Source organism: Ranitomeya imitator, chromosome 4 (assembly GCF_032444005.1).
Source record: "Ranitomeya imitator isolate aRanImi1 chromosome 4, aRanImi1.pri, whole genome shotgun sequence".
In the NCBI taxonomy this organism is placed as follows: Eukaryota; Metazoa; Chordata; class Amphibia; order Anura; family Dendrobatidae; genus Ranitomeya; species Ranitomeya imitator.
The window spans coordinates 439703116-439726537 of NC_091285.1; positions in this window are offsets into that span (position 1 = coordinate 439703116).

The window sequence follows — 23422 nt, forward strand, 5'->3', positions numbered from 1 at the left end:
TCTGGGTTTTGCTGTGTGCCCTTTTCTTCTTTGATTGCAGGTAGTTCCTCATCCTTAGGTGTGCCATCTTCGTTCTCCACAAGGCCTTGGTATCGGTTTCTCAGGCCTTGGTATCGGTAAAACTATAATTTTTCATTCCTATTATGCCACTTTGCATTAATTCCTGAAAAGCATCTGAAGGATTAATGAACAACCTGAAAGCAATTTTGAATACATTGAGGGGCGCTGTTTTTAAAATGGTATCACATTTGGGGGTTACCAATACATAGCACCCACAAAGTCACTTCGAAATTAGACAGGTACCCCAAAAAAATGTTTTATAAATTTCTTTGAAAAAAAAAATAAAAAAATTGCTGCTACATTTTTAACCCCTTAGTGACCGAGCCAATTTGGTACTTAATGACCAGGCCAATTTTTGCAATTCTGACCACTGTCACTTTATGAGGTTATAACTCTGGAACGCTTCAACGGATCCTGCTGATTCTGAGATTGTTTTTTCGTGACATATTGTACTTCATGTTAGTGGTAACATTTCTTCGATATTACTTGCGATTATTTATGAAAAAAACGGAAATATGGCGAAAATGTTTAAAATTTTGCAATTTTCAAACTTTGTATTTTTATGCCCTTAAATCAGAGAGATATGTCACAAAAAATAGTTAATAAATAACATTTCCCACATGTCTACTTTACATCAGCACAATTTTGGAAACAAAATTTTTTTTTGTTAGGGAGTTATAAGGGTTAAAAGTTGACCAGCAATTTCTCATTTTTACAACACCATTTTTTTTTTAGGGACCACATCACATTTGAAGTCATTTTGAGGGCTCTATATGATAGAAAATAATGAAGTGTGACACCATTCTAAAAACTGCACCCCTCAAGGTTCTCAAAACCACATTCAAGAAGTTTATTAACCCTTTACGTGCTTCACAGGAACTGAAACAATGTGGAAGGAAAAAATGAACAACTTTTTTTTGCAAACCTCTTAATTCAGAACCATTTTTTTTATTTTCACAAGTGTAAAAACAGAAATGTAACCATAAATTTTGTTACGCAATTTCTCCTGAATACGGCAATACCCCATATGTGGGGGTAAACCACTTTTTGGGCGCACCGCAGAACTTAGAAGTGAAGGAGCGCCGTTTGACTTTTTCAATGCAGAATTGGCTGGAATTGAGATCGGACGCCATGTCACGTTTAGAGAGCCCCTGATGTGCCTAAACAGTGGAAACTCCCCACAAGTGACACCATTTTGGAAACTAGACCCCTTAAGGAACTTATCTAGATGTGTGGTGAGCACTTTGAACCCCCAAGTGCTTCACAGAAGTTTATAACGTAGAGCCGTGAAAATAAAAAATCGCTTTTGTTTACACAAAAATGATCTTTTCGCCCACAAATTCTTATTTTCACAAGGGTAACAGGAGAAATTAGACCACAAAAGTTGTGCGATTTCTCCGGAATACGTCGATACCCCATATGTGAGGGTAAACCACTGTTTGGGCGCACTGCAGAGCTTGGAAGTGAAGGAGCGCCGTTTTACTTTTTCAATGTAGAATTGGCTGGAATTGAGATTGGACGCCATGTCGTGTTTGGAGAGCCTCTGATGTGCCTACACAGTGGAAACCCCCCACAAGTGACCCCATTTTGGAAACTTGACCCCTTAAGGAGCATATCTAGATGTGTGGTGAGAACCTTGAATGCCCAAGTGCTTCACAGAAGTTTATAATGCAGAGCCGTGAAAATAAAAAATATATTTTTTTTCCACAAAAAAGATATTGTAGCCCCCAAGTTTTTATTTTCACAAGGGTAACAGGAGAAATTGGACTGCAATAGTTGTTGTCCAATTTATCCCGAGTACGCTGATGCGCCATATGTGGGGGTAAACCACTGTTTGGGCGCACGGCAGAGCTCGGAAGGGAAGGAGCGCCTTTTTGGAATGCAGACTTTGATAGAATAGTCTGTGGGCATTATGTTGCGATTGCAGAGCCCCTGATATACCTAAACTGTAGTAACCCCCCACAAGTGACCCCATTTTGGAAACTAGACCCCCCAAGGAACTTATCTAGATGTGTGGTGAGAACTTTGAATGCCCAAGTGCTTCACAGAAGTTTAGAATGCAGAGTCGTGAAAATAAAAAATATTTTTTTTTTCCACAAAAAAGATATTGTAGCCCCCAAGTTTTTATTTTCACAAGGGTAACAGGAGAAATTGGACCCCAGAAGTTGTTGTCCAATTTATCCCGAGTACGCTGATGCCCCATATGTGGGGGTAACCCACTGTTTGGGCGCACGGCAGAGCTCGGAAGGAGGGAGCACCATTTGACTTTTTGAGCGCAAAATTGGCTGTCGTGTTTGGAGACCCCCTGATGTACCTAAACAGTGGAAACCCCCCAATTCTAGCTCCAACCCTAACCCCAACACACCCCTAACCCTAATCCCAACCTGATCCATAATCCTAATCATTAACCCTAACCATAATCACAACCCTTACCCCAAAACAACCCTAATGTCAACCCTAACCATAACCCTAATCAAAACCCTAAATCCAACACACCCTTAATCCTAATCTCAACCCTAACCTCAAACCTAACCCTAATCCCAATACACCCCTAATCACAACCCTAACCTTAACCCTAATTCCAAATTTAACCCTAATCCCAAGCGTAACCCTAATGCCAACCCTAACCCTAATACCAACCCTAATCCAAACCCTAACCCTAATCCCAGCTCTAACCCTAACTTTAGCCCCAACCCTAGCCCTAACTTTAGCCCCAACCCTAACCCTAGCCCTAAGGCTACTTTCACACTTGCGTCGTTTGGCATTCCGTCGCAATCCGTCGTTTTGGACAAGAAACGGATCCTGCAAATGTGCCCGCAGGATGCGTTTTTTTCCCATAGACTTGTATTGCCGACGGATCGTGACGGGTGGCCACACGTCGCGTCCGTCGTGCACTGGATCAGTTGTGTTTTGGCAGAGCGTCGGCACAAAAAAAGTTCAATGAAACGTTTTTTTTTTTTAAAGTCGCATCCGCCATTTCTGACCGCGCATGCGTGGCCGTAACTCCGCCCCCTCCTCCCCAGGACATAGATTGGTCAGCGGATGCGTTAAAAAACTACAGCTGCTGCTCACGTTGTGCACAATTTTCACAACGTGCGTCGGTATGTCGGGCCGACGCATTGCGACGGCCCCGTACCGACGTAAGTGTGAAAGAAGCCTAACCCTAAATTTAGCCCCAACCCTAACCCTAAATTTAGCCCCAACCCAAACCCTATATTTAGCCCCAACCCTATCCCTAACCCTACCCCTAACCCTAACCTAACCCTACCCCTAACCCTACCCCTAACCCTAACCTAACCCTACCCCTAACCTAACCCTACCCCTAACCCTAACCCTAATTTTAGCCCCAACTGCTGTTCTCCTGCCGGCCGGCAGATGGAGACAGATGGCGGGCGCACTGGGCATGCGTCCGCCATGTTCTTCTGCCGGCGGACAGGAGGAGCAGCAAGAGGATCCAGGGACACAGGTGAGTATTGTAGGGTCCCCGAATCCCCCTATTTCTCTGTCCTCTGATGTGCGATCACATCAGAGGACAGAGAATTACACTTTACTTTACTTTTTTTTTTTTTGCGGTCGCCGGTAAACAGTTAATTACCGGCGATCGCAAAACAGGGGTCGGTAAAACCGACCCCGATCATGCTCTTTGGGGTCTCGGCTACCCCCGGCAGCCGAGACCCCAAAGATTCTCCCGGCGCCGGCCGGCGGGCGCACTGCGCATGCGCCCGCCATTTTAAAGATGGCGGCGCCCACCGGGAGACACGAGGAGCATCGGGGGAGCTAGGTGAGTATTGGGGGGCCACCTGGGACCCCCTTTCTCTGTCCTCCGATGTGCGATCACATCGGAGGACAGAAAAATTAAAGAGATCGCTTTTTTTTTTTTTTTTGCGATCGCCGGTAAACGGTTAATTACCGGCGATCGCAAATGCGGGGTGGGTTAAAAAAAACCCCGAATCATGTTCTCTGAGGTCTCGGCTACCCCCGGCAGCCGAGACCCCGGAGAAAATCGGCCTGTGTGGGGGGCGCTATTGACTTTTTCCACAGCGCCGTTAATTAACGGCGCTGTGGTTTAAGTACCCTTAGCGGCCGCCGTTAAAAGGCGTATCGGCGGTCGCTAAGTGGTTAAACCTCCTAAAAGGCTAACAAAATAAAACAACATTTTACAAGTGGTGCTGATGTAAAGTAGACATATGGGAAATATTATTTATTTATGTTTTTGTGTGGTATGACTATCTGAATTAAAGGGATAGTCGTTTAAATTTCAAAAATTGCAAGTTAAAAAACAAATTGGAAAATTTGATATTTTTATAAATAAACACAAAACATATGAACTTAAATTTACCATTATCATAAAGTATGATGTCATAAAAAAAACAGTCTCAAAATCAATGGGATATATTCAAGCATTCCAGAGTTATTACTACATAAAGTGATGTCAGATTTTAAAACATTGGCCCAGTCGCTAAAGGGTTTAAGGGAACCTGACAGCTGATTCATGCTGAAAAAACCGCATCTGACTTCAGTTGGACTCTTATTCATGGTGCCTGTATTTTGGGCAGCATGAATCAGCTGACAGGTTCCCTTTAATTTAGAATTAAATATGCAGGAATTTCAATTAACATTTTGTTTTGTTTCAGTAGAATGCCTGATTTTATCATTTAACAAAAAATCTAATAGAAAAAAATATTTTTCTATTTGGTGATTTTCTCTTAATGGACACATATAGGCTCTTACAGGTAGTGGTTTACATTGTGTCTCCTGATTGCATCCCATCCCTTTTAATCTGCAGCAGCATCCTCTCAAACATCAATCTCATTTTTTGCCTAAGGATGAACAATACAGTTCTAGAATGTGCTCTGGCACAGTTTTATCTGGGACACTTACATCCCATTATGTCCCTCATTTTAATTCCTTTCTATGAATTAGTGGCAGTGCATTTGGAGATTTAGGCATTATTTTCTGGTTGAGAGTTTAAACAGGTCCAGTATTAGAAAATCATATTACAGAGTCCATTTGAAAATGCTTCTGTCAAGCAACAGACCATCTGCTTAGAAAGATTATTATTTTTTTTTACATGGCCTTGTTATAAAACCAGGGTGTGTGTGTATATATATATATATATCTTCAGATTTATTTATTCTTTTTTTCCATTAAAGGGAACCTGACAGCTGATTTGTAGAATCAGAAGCTAGCTGGACAATTGCTGCCAGGTATATTTTTCTCTGAAATGCTGGAGATCACACCAGGGACCATAGCGAGTGGTGAAAAGCCGTCCGAGGATGCCACTAGACCATTCTAGTCTACAGCTATGGTCCGCAGCCTGATTTTCAAACTATACCTTCTACGAAGTAGTGGAACATTTTAAAGTTAAACAAACTACCGTATGCCTGGCTGCAGTCATGAAGCCAAGCTCTGATTCCGGCTGCTGGTGATTTCGGTGGCATGAAACATCTGACCAGTTCCTTTTAACTTTATGTACAAAAGGGTTTACATAAAATTTTAGAATATATCTCCCATAATGTAAGATATGCTTAACCCCTTCATGACCCAGCCTATTTTGACCTTTAAAGACCTTGCCGTTTTTTGCAATTCTGACCAGTGTCCCTTTATGAGGTAATAACTCAGGAACGCTTCAACGGATCCTAGCGGTTCTGAGATTGTTTTTTCGTGACATATTGGGCTTCATGTTAGTGGTAAATTTAGGTCAATAAATTCTGCGTTTATTTGTGATAAAAACGGAAATTTGGCGAAAATTTTGAAAATTTTGCAATTTTCACATTTTGAATTTTATTCTGTTAAACCAGAGAGTTATGTGACACAAAATAGTTAATAAATAACATTTCCCACATGTATACTTTACATCAGCACAATTTTGGAAACAAAATTTTTTTTTGCTAGGAAGTTATAAGGGTTAAAATTTGACCAGCGATTTCTCATTTTTACAACGAAATTTACAAAACCATTTTTTTAGGGACCACCTCACATTTGAAGTCAGTTTGAGGGGTCTATATGGCTGAATATACCCAAAAGTGACACCATTCTAAAAACTGCACCCCTCAAGGTACTCAAAACCACATTCAAGAAGTTTATTAACCCTTCAGGTGCTTCACAGCAGCAGAAGCAACATGGAAGGAAAAAATGAACATTTAACTTTTTAGTCACAAAAATTATCTTTTAGCAACAATTTTTTTATTTTCCCAATAGTAAAAGGAGAAACTGAACCACGAAAGTTGTTGTCCAATTTGTCCTGAGTACGCTAATACCTCATATGTGGGGGTAAACCACTGTTTGGGCGCACGGCAGGGCTCGGAAGGGAAGGAGCGCCATTTGACTTTTTGAATGAAAAATTGGCTCCACTCTTTAGCGGACACCATGTCACGTTTGGAGAGCCCCCGTGTGCCTAAAAATTGGAGCTCCCCCACAAGTGACCCCATTTTGGAAACTAGACCCCCCAAGGAACTTATCTAGATGCCTAGTGAGCACTTTAAACCCTCAGGTGCTTCACAAATTGATCTGTAAAAATGAAAAAGTACTTTTTTTTCACAAAAAAATTCTTTTAGCCTCAATTTTTTCATTTTCACATGGGCAACAGGATAAAATGGATCCTAAAATTTGTTGGGCAATTTCTCCTGAGTACACCAATACCTCACATGTGGGGTAAACCACTGTTTGGGCACATGGTAAGGCTCGGAAGGGAAGGAGCGCCATTTGACTTTTTGAATGAAAAATTATCTCCATCGTTAGCGGACACCATGTCGCGTTTGGAGAGCCCCTGTGTGCCTAAACATTGGCGCTCCCCCACAAGTGACCCCATTTTGGAAACTGGACCCCCAAGGAACTTATCTAGATGCATATTGAGCACTTTAAACCCCCAGGTGCTTCACAGAAGTTTATAACGCAGAGCCATGAAAATAATAAATAATTTTTCTTTCCTCAAAAATGATTTTTTAGCCTGGAATTTCCTATTTTGCCAAGGGTAATAGGAGAAATTGGACCCCAAATGTTGTTGTCCAGTTTGTCCTGAGTACGCTGATACCCCATATGTGGGGGTAAACCACTGTTTGGGCGCACGGCAGGGCTCGGAAGGGAAGGCACGCCATTTGGCTTTTTAACCCCTTTACCCCCAAGGGTGGTTTGCACGTCAATGACCAGGCCAATTTTTACAATTCTGACCACTGTCCCTTTATGAGGTTATAACTCCGAAACGCTTCAACGGATTTTTTTTTTGTTAGGGAGTTATAAGGGTTAAAAGTTGACCAGCAATTTCTCATTTTTACAACACCATTTTTTTTTAGGGACCACGTCTCATTTGAAGTCATTTTGAGGGGTCTATATGATAGAAAATGCCCAAGTGTGACACCATTCTAAATACTGCACCCCTCAAGGTGCTCAAAACCACATTCAAGAAGTTTATTAACCCTTCAGGTGTTTAATAGGAATTTTTGGAATGTTTAAATAAAAATGAACATTTAACTTTTTTACACAAAAAATTTACTTCAGCTCCAATTTGTTTTATTTTACCAAGGGTAACAGGAGAAAATGGACCCCAAAAGTTGTTGTCCAATTTGTCCTGAGTACGCTGATACCCCATATGTGGCAGTAAACCACTGTTTGGGCGCATGGGAGAGCTCGGAAGGGAAGGAGCGCCGTTTGACTTTTCAATGCAAAATTGACAGGAATTGAGATGGGACGCCATGTTGCGTTTGGAGAGCCACTGATGTGCCTAAACATTGAAACCCCCCACAAGTGACACCATTTTGGAAAGTAGACCCCCTAAGGAACTTATCTGGATGTGTGGTGAGCACTTTGACCCACCAAGGGCTTCACAGAAGTTTATAATGCAGAGCCATAAAAATAAAACAAAATTTTTTTCCCACAAAAATTATTTTTTAGCCCCCAGTTTTGTATTTTCCCTAGGGTAACAGGAGAAATTGGACCCCAAAAGTTGTTGTCCAATTTGTCCTGAGTACGCTGATACCCCATATGTGGGGGGGAACCACCGTTTGGGCGCATGGGAGGGCTCGGAAGGGAAGGAGCGCCATTTGGAATGCAGACTTAGATGGAATGGTCTGCAGGCGTCACATTGCGTTTGCAGAGCCCCTAATGTACCTAAACAGTAGAAACCCCCCACAAGTGACACCATTTTGGAAAGTAGACCCCCTAAGGAACTCATCTTGATGTGTTGTGAGAGCTTTGAACCCCCAAGTATTTCACTACAGTTTATAACGCAGAGCCATGCAAATAAAAAATATTTTTTTTCCACAAAAATTATATTTTAGCCCCCAGTTTTGTATTTTTCCAAGGTTAGCAGGAGAAATTGGACCCTAAATGTTGTTGTCCAATTTGTCCTGAGTACGCTGATACCCGATATGTGGGGGGGAACTACCGTTTGGGTGCATGGGAGGGCTCGGAAGGGAAGGAGCATCATTTGGAATGCAGACTTAGATGGATTGGTCTGCAGGCGTCACATTGCGTTTGCAGAGCCCCTAATGTACCTAAACAGTAGAAACCCCCCACAAGTGACCCCATATTGGAAACTAGACCCCTCAATGAACTTATCTAGATGTGTTGTGAGAACTTTGAACCCCCAAGTGTTTCACTACAGTTTATAACGCAGAGCCGTGAAAATAAAAAATCTTTTTGTTTTCCCACAAAAATTATTTTTTAGCCCCCAGTTTTGTATTTTCCCAAGGGTAACAGGAGAAATTGGTCCATAAAAGTTGTTGTCCAATTTGTCCTGAGTACGCTGATACCCCATATGTGAGGGTAAACCCCTGTTTGGGCACACAGGAGAGCTCGGAAGGGAAGGAGCACTGTTTTACTTTTTCAACGCAGAATTGGCTGGAATTGAGATCGGACGCCATGTCGTGTTTGGAGAGCCCCTGATGTGCCGAAACAGTGGAATCCCCCCAATTATAACTGAAACCCTAATCTAAACACACCCCTAACCCTAATTCCAACAGTAACCCTAACCACACCTCTAACCCTGACACACCCCTAACCCTAATCCCAACCCTATTCCCAACTGTAAATGTAATCTAAACCCTAACCCTAACTTTAGCCCCAACCCTAACCGTAGCCCTAACCCTAGCCCTAACCCTAGCCCTAACCCTAGCCCTAACCCTAGCCCTAATGGGAAAATGGAAATAAATACATTTTTTTTTATTTTTCCCTAACTAAGGGGGTGATGAAGGGGGGTTTGATTTACTTTTATAGCGAGTTTTTTAGCGGATTTTTATGATTGGCAGCCGTCACACACTGAAAGACCCTTTTTATTGCAAAAAATATTTTTTGCAATACCACATTTTGAGAGCTATAATTTTTCCATATTTTGGTCCACAGAGTCATGTGAGGTCTTGTTTTTTGCGGGACGAGTTGACGTTTTTATTGAAAACATTTTTGGGCACGTGACATTTTTTGATCGCTTTTTATTCCGATTTTTGTGAGGAAGAATGACCAAAAGCCAGCTATTCATGAATTTCTATTGGGGGAGGCGTTTATACCGTTCCGCGTTTGGTAAAATTGATCAGTTTTATTCTTCGGGTCAGTACGATTACAGCGATACCTCATTTATATCATTTTTTTATGGTTTGGCGCTTTTATACGATAAAAACTATTTTACAGAAAAAATAATTATTTTTGCATCGCTTTATTCTCAGGACTATAACTTTTTTATTTTTTTGCTGATGATGCTGTATGGCGGCTCGTTTTTTGCGGGACAATATGACGCTTTCAGTGGTACCATGGTTATTTATATCTGTCGTTTTGATCGCGTGTTATTCCACTTTTTGTTCGGCGGTATGATAATAAAGCGTTGTTTTTTGCCTCTTTTTTTTTTTTTTTTTTTCTTACGGTGTTTACTGAAGGGGTTAACTAGTGGGACAGTTTTATAGGTCGGGTCGTTACGGACGCGGCGATACTAAATATGTGTACTTTTATTGGTTTTTTTTTTATTTAGATGAAGAAATGTATTTATGGGAATAATATTTTTTTTTTTTTCATTATTTTGGAATATTTTTTTTTATTTTTTTTACACATTTGGAAAAATTTTTTTTAACTTTTTTACTTTGTCCCAGGGGGGGACATCACAGATCAGTGATCTGACAGTTTGCACAGCACTCTGTCAGATCACTGATCTGACTTGCAGCGCTGCAGGCTTCACAGTGCCTGCTCTGAGCAGGCTCTGTGAAGCCACCTCCCTCCCTGCAGGACCCGGATCCGCGGCCATCTTGGATCCGGGGCTGGAGGGAGCAGGGAGGGAGGTGAGACCCTCGCAGCAACGCGATCACATCGCGTTGCTCCGGGGGTCTCAGGGAAGCCCGCAGGGAGCCCCCTCCCTGCGCGGTGCTTCCCTGCACCGCCGGCACATCGCGATCATCTTTGATCGCGGTGTGCCAGGGGTTAATGTGCCGGGGGCGGTCCGTGACCGCTCCTGGCACATAGTGCCGGATGTCAGCTGCGATAAGCAGCTGACACCCGGCCGCGATCCGCCGCGCTCCCCCCGTGAGCGCGGCCGATCGGCTATGACGTACTATCCCGTCCAGGGTCAGATAAGCCCAGGGCACCTCGACGGGATAGTACGTCTAAGGTCACAGAGGGGTTAAATGGAAAATTAGCTCCAATGATTAGCGGACAACATGTCACGTTTGGAGAGCCCCTGTGTGCCTAAACATTGGAGATCCCCCAGAAATGACCCCATTTTGGAAACTAGACCCCCAAAGGAACTAATCTAGATGTGTGGTGAGGACTTTGAACCCCCAAGTGCTTCACAGAAGTTTATAACGCAGAGCCATGAAAATAAAAAATAATTTTTCTTTCCTCAAAAATGATTTTTTAGCCTGGAATTTCCTATTTTGCCAAGGGTAATAGGAGAAATTGGACCCCAAATGTTGTTGTCCAGTTTCTCCTGAGTACGCTGATACCCCATGTGTGGGGATAAACCACTGTTTGGGCACATGCCGGGGCTCGGAAGTGAAGTAGTGACGTTTTGAAATGCAGACTTTGATGGAATGCTCTGTGGGCGTCACATTGCGTTTGCAGAGCCCCTGATGTGGCTTAACAGTAGAAACCCCCCACAAGTGACCCCATTCTGGAAACTAGACCCCGAAAGGAACTTATCTAGATGTGTGGTGAGCACTTTTAACCCCCAAGTGCTTCATAGAAGTTTATAATGCAGAGCCGTGAAAATAATAAATACGTTTTCTTTCCTCAAAAATGATGTTTTAGCAAGCATTTTTTTATTTTCACAAGGGTAACAGGAGAAATTGGACCCCAGTAATTGTTGCGCAGTTTGTCCTGAGTACGTTGGTACCCCATATGTGGGGGTAAACCACTGTTTGGGCACACGTCGGGGCTCGGAATTGAGGGAGCACCATTTGACTTTTTGAATACGAGATTGGCTGGAATCAATGGTGGCGCCATGTTGCGTTTGGAGACCCCTGATGTGCCTAAACAGTGGAAACCCCTCAATTCTACCTCCAACACACCCCTAACCCTAATCCCAACTGTAGCCATAACCCTAATCACAACCCTAACCACAACCCTAATTTCAACCCTAACCCTAAGGCTATGTGCCCACGTTGCGGATTCGTGTGAGATTTTTCAGCATCATTTTTGAAAAATCCGCGGGTAAAAGGCGGATTTCACCTGCGGATTCCTATTGAGGAACAGGTGTAAAACGCTGCGGAATCCGCACAAAGAATTGACATGCTGCGGAAAATACAACGCAGCGTTTCCGCGTGGTATTTTCCGCACCATGGGCACAGCGGATTTGGTTTTCCATAGATTTACATGGTACTGTAAACCTGATGGAACACTGCTGCGAATCCGCAGCGGCCAATCCGCTGCGGATCCGCAGCCAAATCCGCACCGTGTGCACATAGCCTAATTCTAAAGGTATGTGCACACGCTGCGGAAAACGCTGCGGATCCGCAGCAGTTTCCCATGAGTTTACAGTTCAATGTAAACCTATGGGAAACAAAAATCGCTGTACATATGCTGCGGAAAAACTGCACGGAAACGCAGCGGTTTACATTCTGCAGCATGTCACTTCTTTGTGCGGATTCCGCAGCGGTTTTACAACTGCTCCAATAGAAAACCGCAGTTGTAAAACCGCAGTGAAATGCGCAGAAAAACGCGGTAAATCCGCCATAAATCCGCAGCAGTTTAGCACTGCGGATTTATCAAATCCGCAGCGGAAAAATCCGCAGAGGATCAGAATACATGTGCACATACCGAAACCCTAGCCCTAGCCCTAACCCTAGCCCTAACCCTAGCCCTAACCCTAGCCCTAACCCTAGCCCTAACCCTAGCCCTAACCCTATTCTAACATTAGTGGAAAAAAAAAATTCTTTATTTTTTTTATTGTCCCTACCTATGGGGGTGACAAAGGGTGGGGGGTCATTTATTATTTTTTTTATTTTGATCACTGAGAGATTATATCTCAGTGATCAAAATGCACTTTGGAACGAATCTGCCGGCCGGCAGATTTGGCGGGCGCACTGCGCATGCGCCCGCCATTTTGGAAGATGGCGGCGCCCAGGGAGAAGACGGATGGACCTCGGCAGGATCGGTAAGTATGATGGGGTGGGGAGGAGCACGGGGGGGGGGGGGGGTTATCGGAGCACGGGAGGGGTGGAACGGAGCACGGGGGGTGGAACGGAGCACGGGGGAGGGTGGAACGGAGCACGGGGGAGGGTGGAACGGAGCACGGGGGGGGGGGGGGGGGTGATTGGAGCACGGGGAGGGTGATTGAAGCACGGGGGGAGCGGACAAGAGCACGGGGGGAGCGGAGCACAGGACGGAGGGGAGCCGGAGCAGTGTACCGGACAGATCGGAGGGCTGGGGGGGCGATCGGTGGGGTGGGGGCACATTAGTGTTTCCAGCCATGGCCGATGATCTTGCAGCATCGGCCATGGCTGGATTGTAATATTTCACCAGTTATAATAGGTGAAATATTACAAATCGCTCTGATTGGCAGTTTCACTGTCAACAGCCAATTAGAGCGATCGTAGCCACGGGGGGGGGGGGGGGGGGGGGTGAAGCCACCCCCCCTGGGCTAAACTACCACTCCCCCTGTCCCTGCAGATCGGGTGAAATGGGAGTTAACCCTTTCACCCGATCTGCAGGGACGCGATCTTTCCATGACGCCACATAGGCGTCATGGGTCGGATTGGCACCGACTTTCATGACGCCTACGTGGCGTCATGGGTCGGGAACGGGTTAAAGAGCATTAAAAGATGACAGATGAAATGTGGAAATTTCCGGCACCTGGTAAGTCATGATTGTTCTGGGTCTACAAATGGTATACAGTTTAGGGTATGTGCACACTTCGCAGTTTTGCCTGTTGAATTTTCTGTGCAGATTCTTCCTCTCTTGCCAGAAAACGCAGGTGCGGATTTGATGCGGGTTTTTTTTCACCCAGATTAGTATGCGGTTTTGCAAGCTAAATAAAGATCTAATATTCAACAAAAAAAAAAATTGTGATGTCATTTCTGGTCCAACCTGCTCTTTAACATTTGTCCAACCCACACTCTAGTACACACACAGAGATAGATAGATAGATAGATAGATAGATAGATATGGGATAGATTGATAGATATGGGATAGATTGATAGATATGGGATAGATTGATAGATATGGGATAGATTGATAGATGTGGGATAGATTGATAGATGTGGGATAGATTGATAGATGTGGGATAGATAGATAGATAGATATGGGATCGATAGATATGGGATAGATAGATAGATATGGGATAGATATGGGATAGATAGATAGATATGAGATAGATAGATAGATAGATAGATATGGGATAGATAGATATGGGATAGATAGATATGGGATAGATATGGGATAGATAGATATGGGATAGATAGATAGATATGGGATAGATAGATAGATATGGGATAGATAGATAGATATGGGATAGATAGATATGGGATAGATAGATAGATATGAGATAGATAGATAGATAGATATGAGATAGATAGATATGAGATAGATAGATAGATAGATATGAGATAGATAGATAGATAGATATGAGATAGATAGATAGATATGGGATAGATAGATAGATAGATAGATAGATATGGGATAGATAGATAGATAGATAGATATGGGGTAGATAGATAGATAGATATGGGGTAGATAGATATGGGATAGATAGATAGATAGATATGGGATAGATAGATATATATGGGATAGATAGATAGATATGGGATAGATAGATAGATATGGGATAGATAGATAGATAGATAGATAGATAGATAGATAGATATGGGATAGATAGATAGATATGGGATAGATAGATAGATATGGGATAGATAGATAGATATGAGATAGATAGATAGATAGATAGATATGAGATAGATAGATAGATATGAGATAGATAGATAGATATGAGAGATAGATAGATAGATAGATAGATATGAGATAGATAGATATATATGAGATAGATAGATAGATATGGGATAGATAGATAGATAGATATGGGATAGATAGATAGATAGATATGGGATAGATAGATAGATAGATAGATATGGGATAGATAGATAGATAGATATGAGATAGATAGATAGATAGATATGAGATAGATAGATAGATAGATATGGGATAGATAGATAGATAGATATGGGATAGATAGATAGATAGATATGGGATAGATAGATATGGGATAGATAGATAGATAGATAGATATGAGATAGATAGATAGATAGATAGATAGATATGAGATAGATAGATAGATAGATAGATATGGGATAGATAGATAGATAGATATGGGATAGATAGATAGATAGATATGGGATAGATAGATAGATAGATATGGGATAGATAGATAGATAGATAGATAGATAGATATGGGATAGATAGATAGATATGGGATAGATAGATAGATATGGGATAGATAGATAGATAGATATGAGATAGATAGATAGATAGATATGAGATAGATAGATAGATAGATATGAGATAGATAGATATGAGATAGATAGATAGATAGATAGATATGAGATAGATAGATAGATATGGGATAGATAGATATGGGGTAGATAGATAGATATGGGGTAGATAGATAGATAGATAGATATGGGATAGATATAGATAGATAGATATGGGATAGATAGATAGATAGATATGAGAGATAGATAGATAGATAGATAGATATGGGATAGATAGATAGATATGGGGTAGATAGATAGATAGATAGATAGATATGGGATAGATAGATAGATAGATATGGGGTAGATAGATAGATATGGGGTAGATAGATAGATATGGGATAGATAGATATGGGATAGATAGATATGGGATAGATAGATAGATAGATAGATAGATAGATAGATAGATAGATATGGGATAGATAGATAGATAGATATATCTATAGATAGATATGGGATAGATATATCTATAGATAGATATGGGATAGATATATCTATGGATAGATATGGGATAGATATATCTATGGATAGATATGGGATAGATATATCTATAGATAGATAGATATAGAAAAAAGAAGGAACAGCACAGTATACTTATCTTCGGGTGCAGAGCCCCCAAACAATCTGTCCACTGATTGTCCAGACTTCATAAAGTTGAAAAAAAGAGGCAGCACTCCATTGTTCCAATATAAAACGTGTAGGGTTTAATCTACCCACATGTCTGGGCAACGTTTCAGCTCAAAATGAGCCTTTCTCAAGCAATTCCTAAAGGCTGCTGGTAAATACTTGCAGTACTGGAGATGTCAACGTCCTGGAAATATAGCTGCCCGGTGTCCTACGTCCTCTAAACAGATGGACTTGCACCTATGCTCATACCTATGCCTATCCCGCCTGCAGTGTGGACTATCAGCCCAGTGAGGGGCCGCAGGCATGTCCCGTGACAATAAATGGAGAACCGGTGTCAGGACTCTTGGACTCAGAGTTTATAGAACCTGGTAAAAGGCCACACTCCCCCACCAGTTGATCCCAGGGAAACATGTGGGTATCCAATGGGACGCCAAGGACTACCCCGTCGCCAGAGTGATGATAAAAACTAGCTATGGCATTGAGTCTCGTGGGGTTGTGATAGTCAATAATCGGACGGGACGGGACTTTAGCCTGTTCTGGGACTTGTGGGAAAACGCGAGGATGCCCACTAACTCAGACAGGAGCCAGTCCACCAATGAATAATCCCCATTACATTCAGAGGCAGATGAGTTCCCCCTGTGTGTTGTTGCTAGCGACGATTACAAAACAGTGACCCATGAAAATGACATTCCTGAGTTGGGGATTTCTGGGGGGAATTCTGGGACTGCCCAAATGCAAGTATTTACTTTGAAAGGGGCTTTTGATAATGTGACTGTGATAAATGGGGTCGCTCAAGAGCTGGGGGCCAACACTATTTCCATATTTTACTTTAAATGAGTAACTGTTTATCAGGTCACTAAACCAAGAGGGGAAGTGATAGAGCAGTTGTTGGTGCCGAGACCCTATAGGTGTAGGATATTCGATCTGGGTCAGTCTTATGTCTTGGCTGGGCATCTGGGAGTAGACAAAACTCAAGAGTGGGACCTTCAGAGGTTCTTCTGGCCTGGGTGTTACCGGGACATTAATTTCTGCTGATCCTGCCCTACCTGTCAGCTAACTGCTCCCGTATCCTACTTCCACAGTCCCCTAGTGAACATGAATTCCCTTAAAACAAATTTTATTCTAACAATCTTTTAAAAACACACCAACCCAGTGCTTATTGGCCAAAATAAAATCTACCCAAAAAAATACAAAATTGACCAAGGTCTAGCGCATACCCTACAATGACCTTTCCTATCTCCTGCCTAGCTGTGGAGGTTGGCACCCTAATAACGATTTTTTGGCGCCCCCACTCAACGTGGACTATCCCTCACTCCCCTATCTCACCCTACTATGCAGGTGGGAAAACAATGATATATAAGAACAGAAATGAAGAAAAGCAAAAAAATGGTCAAAAAATACAAAAAAAACACAATAAATAGAAATTAGCAAAAAAGACAGGAACAGGACAAATGCTAGGATTGTTTCAGAGTTCCAGCCCCTGTGATACACTAATCGCTAGTTACTGCTAAATTGCAGTGGGTATGCTACCAGATATGCCACATAAACATGCTAATTCAGTATAATAAAGAGAGAAAAGCTATTACCCATACCACACATCATTACTTCCTATAAGTTGCCTAACTGACTTGAACATAGATATGTATCAATTGTCAGTATAATAACCGCCCCTGATTGGGGCTAACGGCGTCAGTCATTAATATAAGATGCATGTGTAGCACAAACAATGATGCAGGTTGCCCATCAAAATGTACTGAGCCTGGCTATAGGGTATATCAATAGTATAAGCAATGATGCATGTTACTTATCAGGATATGTTGCGCCTCACCGCGTTTCCCCGTGTTACGGTTCATCAGGAGGCCCGTCAAACATGTCAGATACCAGATGCCATGGATAAGTAGCATAGCCGGTGGTCCACAACGGGTGGAGTTAAATACCCCCGTTCATCCATTTGCTCCAATCAGCGCCATCGCTAATCAATGATGGCAAAAAGCAACCTGAGTGGGGGCGTGGCTATGTAGCTGAAGAAGAAGGAGGCATCCTAGGAGAGCTCCATACATCCTGAGCTGATTTTGCTATAAATATTGTGCGTGACCGAGCGGTACTAGCCCGGATCGGGACCCCATGCACCGGAGGGTCTGGTGGACCTTCTGGGAGACCGCTGTGGAGATTTGCGGAGCCGGGAGCTGCAGAAGCTAAAACAGGCAGGAGAGCCCCATGTGCAGCGGCGGCCATCTTGGGAGCGCGCGCTAGGGAGCACAAGACACCGCGCTGTTCATTGCCGGAGCTGGACCCCCCACTATCTCGGAGGCAGCGGTGACTGACCGCACTGGTGGGCGCGACGAGGGACCTGCAAGAGGGAGCAGGAAAGAACGCGGTGCTGCTCTCTGCTGGAGCCGGGTCCCCCTCATCTTGGAGGCGGTGGCGGTGGATACTACTGGTAAGCCGTGAGGACTGATGCAAGTGGCGGTACATGCCGGGGGTAGCGGCCATCATATCAGCGCACACCCTGACAGTTAGGGAAGTGCGCTTCTAATCTTATTAGCGGCGCTGGGCGGTGAGTGTGCGCCTGAAGAAGTAGGGGTGGTGCAGTGTGTGCCCTGAGAAAGTGGGACCTGCGCCCCCCTGTCGGGTGGACATTTTCCCTGCTAACGCCATAACATTACAGGGATTAACCCCTTTTCAGCTGCTCCCCTTACGATAACTGTGGAATTGCACGGCTTGAGTGTTACAGCGGCTATCTCTATATACCGGATACCCTAAACTGCCTGCCCAGTGGACTCCTGTCTTATAACCTCGGGCTCCATAATACAAGTCTCAAAATCGGAATACAGCTTGTCCATAATTACTCCTTGGGTCGCTTTGTGAAATCCCCTTGTGAATATCCATCATGCAGCACCCTAGAGGAGCATCGGCTGCTGAAAAATTAAAAAAATATGCCAAAGATGATCCTCATGATAATGTGCGCAATCTTAGAAATAATCCTACACCGTCTCAACGTAAAGGACGCCCCTCCGACAGCAATGAGGAGGGAGGAGAGGATGAACTGACTCTTAAACAGGCATCAGAGCAGTTGATGCAGGCTATCTCCCTCACTAGATCAGCTCTTACGGAGAAAATAGAAGATGTGCATACTGAGGTGGGACGCCTGCGTCATGACATGCAAACTATGAGAGGGCGCATCACGGAGGTTGAAACGAGGGTGTCTCATATTGAAGACACTATCGCCCCTATGGAGGCTAAACTGACCAAAGCTGCCGGATCCGTAAATGCCTGGAAGCAAAAGGCAGACGACTTGGAAAATAGACTGCGCCGCAATAATATCCGAATTATAGGTCTCCCGGAGCGGTCGGAGGGTCAGCAGCCTGAACAGTTTCTGGAGGAATGGCTCAAGTCATCACTGGGAGATGGATTCTCCTCGACATTCGCGGTGGAAAGGGCCCATAGGGTCCCGACCAGGCCTCTTCCTCCTGGAGCCCCGCCGCGGCCTTTCCTGGCACGTCTCCTTAATTGTAGAGACAGAGATATCATCCTCCGCTTAGCACGGCAGAAGGGCCTCATCAAATTCGATAATGCTACCATATCGATTTTTCCAGATTTTTCTATGGAACTTCAAAAGCAGCGAGCACGATTTATGGATATCAAGAAACAACTTAGAGATAAGAACATCGTTTACTCCATGCTTTATCCGGCCCGGCTTCGCATCGTTTATAAGGGCTCCTCCTTATTCTTCACGGATCCAGCGGAGGCGACTGAGTGGTTGCGGTCTCGCGGGGGGTCGAATGCGGAAGACTCCTAACTTGAGCTCCCTGATTAATGGCAACATAGATAGAGCTTTCTGCCTGGATGCGGAAAATATTAACAATACCGGACACTGAGTCCAGTGAGGGTATCCCCTATTCAATTTGACTGTGGGAGTATGGAAATATGCTCCCCTACTGTTCAAGTTTTGTTTAGTTTGGTTTTATATACTAGTTTTGGATGTTTATTAAGCATGGCTGCCTCTAATGCTAATTCTTTGCTCTGTGCGGTGCCGTTAGACTGCACCCGAATGATAATGATATATATCAATTCTCCCTTTAAGAGTAAATATGGGGGCTGAACTTATATGTATGACCTGGAACATACGAGGTATAAAAACTCCTCGAAAGAAAATTAAGGTGTTTTCGCAGATTAAAAGATATCACCCTCAAGTCGTAGCTCTGATAGAGACACATCTGACAAGAGACACGGCTCGATGTATACAAAAGCCATGGGTACAGTGGTCCCTACACGCATTCCACACTAGCTATTCAAGAGGGGTCTCCCTGCTGATACACAAAGAGGTCAGATGGGAGGCTAAAGAGGCGAGACGTGATCCGGAGGGTCGTTTCGTCTTTGTGCATGCATTTATTAACTCACGAGAGTATGTATTGTTGTGTATCTATAACCCCCCTCCCGCTAACATGTCAATCCTACGCATGGCTCTGGGCTTCTCCTTAAAATATCCGGAAGCCAATGTTATTTGTATGGGAGACTTTAATTTAATAATGAATCAGTCCATGGATAGATTGAGATTGGACGATGTGGACTCAGGGGAAGTTGTGCCTCAGCACCCCTCACAATTAGCACTATTTATGGAAGGGAGTGGGTGGCTAGATTTATGGAGAATAAACCATCCAGAAGTTAAGGGGTACACCTGCCACTCGTCTACTAGGCAGTCTTTGTCTCGAATAGACTATATATTTGGGTCGGGTGGCTTGGCGCTATGGGTGGATAGCATCGAACATGGTAACCGGGGGATCTCAGACCATAGCCCGATCATTCTTAAACTTAAATATGGGCAATCCGATAATAGTAACAGGTCCTGGAAATTAAATCCCTTTTGGTTAAAATTGATAGACTCTAGTGATAGGACGGTTGATCAGTTGAATAGCTTTGTGCTGACACATTCGGAAATCCAAAACCTTGGTCTATTTTGGGATACCCTGAAGGCATACTTGAGGGGATGCTTGTCTTCTACCATTTCCTATATTAAGAGAGTGACGGCGAGGGAGGACGAGGAGATAGAGCAAAGATTAAAAGACTCAGAGGCCACTTATATAGCTAATCAGTCCAGCAGTAATAGAATTGAGTGGCTTACTTCCCAGAGATTGTATACCCAACATACAGATGCTAAGTCAAAGCGCAAATTATTTTTTACTCGTCAGTCCTACTTTGAGCTAGGGAATCAAGCCAGCACACTCCTGGCCTTCTTGGTGCGCCAGCATAGCACCTCCAACACAATATTGCAGATCCGGGTGTCCGATGGCTCATTGGTGTCCTCTACTGATGGAATACTTCAGGGCTTTTATGATTATTATGCTTCGTTGTATAAGTCTAAGAGTGGTTTAGATGTCGATGAATGCCTGGATTATCTATCGGATATAACATTCCCCTCGCTGAGTCCATCCCAACGAGCTCTTATGGAGGCTGAATTTACTCTGGAAGAGGTAGAACATGCTATAGCAGATATGGCCACCGGGAAGGCCCCGGGACCTGATGGATTTCCCATTGAATTTTATAGAAAATATCGTGATAAATTGGCACCTATATTGCTGAAGGTACTAAGGGGAATATGGGAGGGAGAATCGGTACCCGAATCGTTTTATGATGCTAATATTATCGTGCTTAGGAAGGAGGGGAAGGATCCTCTGGATTGTGGATCATATAGACCAATTTCTTTAGTGAATGTGGACTACAAAATTTTCACTAAAATTCTGGCTACTAGATTGAATGCGATCATATTAGATCTCATACACCCAGATCAAACTGGCTTTATGCCCGGGAAAAATACCTCTATTAATATTAGAAGAGTGCAATCGGTCATTCAATATAGTTCATTAGAGCCAGACAATAAGTGGGCATTAGCTTCGTTGGATGCAGCTAAGGCTTTTGATTCCCTTGAGTGGTCCTTTTTAACTGCATGCTTACGGAAATATGGGTTTGGGAATAAATTTCTAAGAGGGATAGGTACACTATATGCGAAACCTGGGGCACGTATGGTGGTAAACGGTTCTGTATCTGCACCATTTTCCTTACATAGGGGAACTCGCCAGGGATGCCCTCTCTCCCCAGCTCTATTTGCCTTGGCTATAGAAGCCCTGGCAATACGGATGAGGTCCTCTGTAGACATTAAAGGGATACATATTGCTGACCGGGTGGACATTATTGGTCTTTATGCAGACGATATGGTGGTGTTTATGGACCAGACAGAAGATACATTGCCAAAAGTAATAACGATGATTGATAAATTTAGTACATTTTCTGGTCTATATATAAATTGGGATAAATCTGCTTTGATGCCTCTCTCCCATACCCCGATGCCATGCCTTGAAACCCTCTCGCTGCTGCCCATTGTCTCCAATTTTAAATACCTTGGAATACATATGTCTCAATACAGTCACCAAGATTTGCATCTCAATATATATCCACTATTGGACGTGGTTAAATCTAAATTTGCTACCTGGGACAAGCTCCCGCTATCTGTGGCTGGTCGTATTAACCTGATCAAAATGATATTACTCCCAAAATTGAGCTATTGTCTTCAACATAGTGCCGTTTTAATACCTAAATCTTTCTTTGCAACCCTGAATTCCCTTACCACATCCTTCATATGGGGGAAAGCTAGGCCTAGACTTAAATTATCCATTCTACAGAGACCCAAACAGGGGGGTGGGGCTGCCTTGCCGGACTTCTATCTGTACTACCTTGCTGGGCAGGCAAAAATGATAAATAAGTGGATGCCCGGGGAGTCTCTTCCCAACTCTGAAAGCCATGTATTACATTCAGCTCAGATTGATTGCCCGCTGGGCTTTTTGGAAATGGAGAAAATTACTGTCCCTCGTTTGCTTCCTTTGCTCCGATTGGCCCGTTCGATATGGAGGCAAATTAAAAAAGTTACAAAATCTGTTGATATAGCAGCCGAAATGCCATTGTGGAACAATAGCTATTTCCCGGGATTATTAGGCCATCCATCTACTGAATTTTGGACATCGTATGGTGTCCTCACAGTGAGTGATATACATAGCCAAGGAATTTTTGTTTCTTTTGAACAATTACAAAATACTCACAATATACCGAGATCTCAATTTTTCCGTTATTTACAATTAAGATCTGCTTTCCAATCATATGTACGGCATGCGGGTGCAGGTAGAACTATTTCAACTTTACCATTAATAGGAATTCTCAAATCACAAGGGCCTCAGGGACTCATCTCCTCTTTATATACCTATATGTTATCCATAGGCGAAGAATCCACCTTAGATTTAATTAAGGGAAAATGGGGGAGGCTACTTCCAGATACACTAGGAGAAGAATGGGATGAAATCTTGGAATCCCCGACTAGGGTCTCCCCATCAATCAATAATAGGATGACCCAACTGTATATTATATATCAATCCTATTTGACCCCGACTCGTCTATTTAAAATGGGCCATCTTCATTCATCAGACTGCTTGAGGTGTCATTCCAGTGACGCAGATTTCATTCATATGATCTGGAAATGTCCTGTTGTTTTTCAATTTTGGAAAGAGGTAACGGTACTATTGACATCCTTGGTGTCGATCCCTGTTCCACTTGAGCCACTGGTATGCCTGTTTGGGGTATGGGAGGCAGAGACATGGGATCACCACACGGGAATCTTTCTGAGAGAATCGCTATTTATGGCACGAAAGGTGTTAGCAATGCGTTGGATGGGAGGTTCCTGTCCATCTCTTAGGGCATGGATTGACTTAGTGAACTCAATTATTCCATATGAGCGGACGCTATATCACAACAGG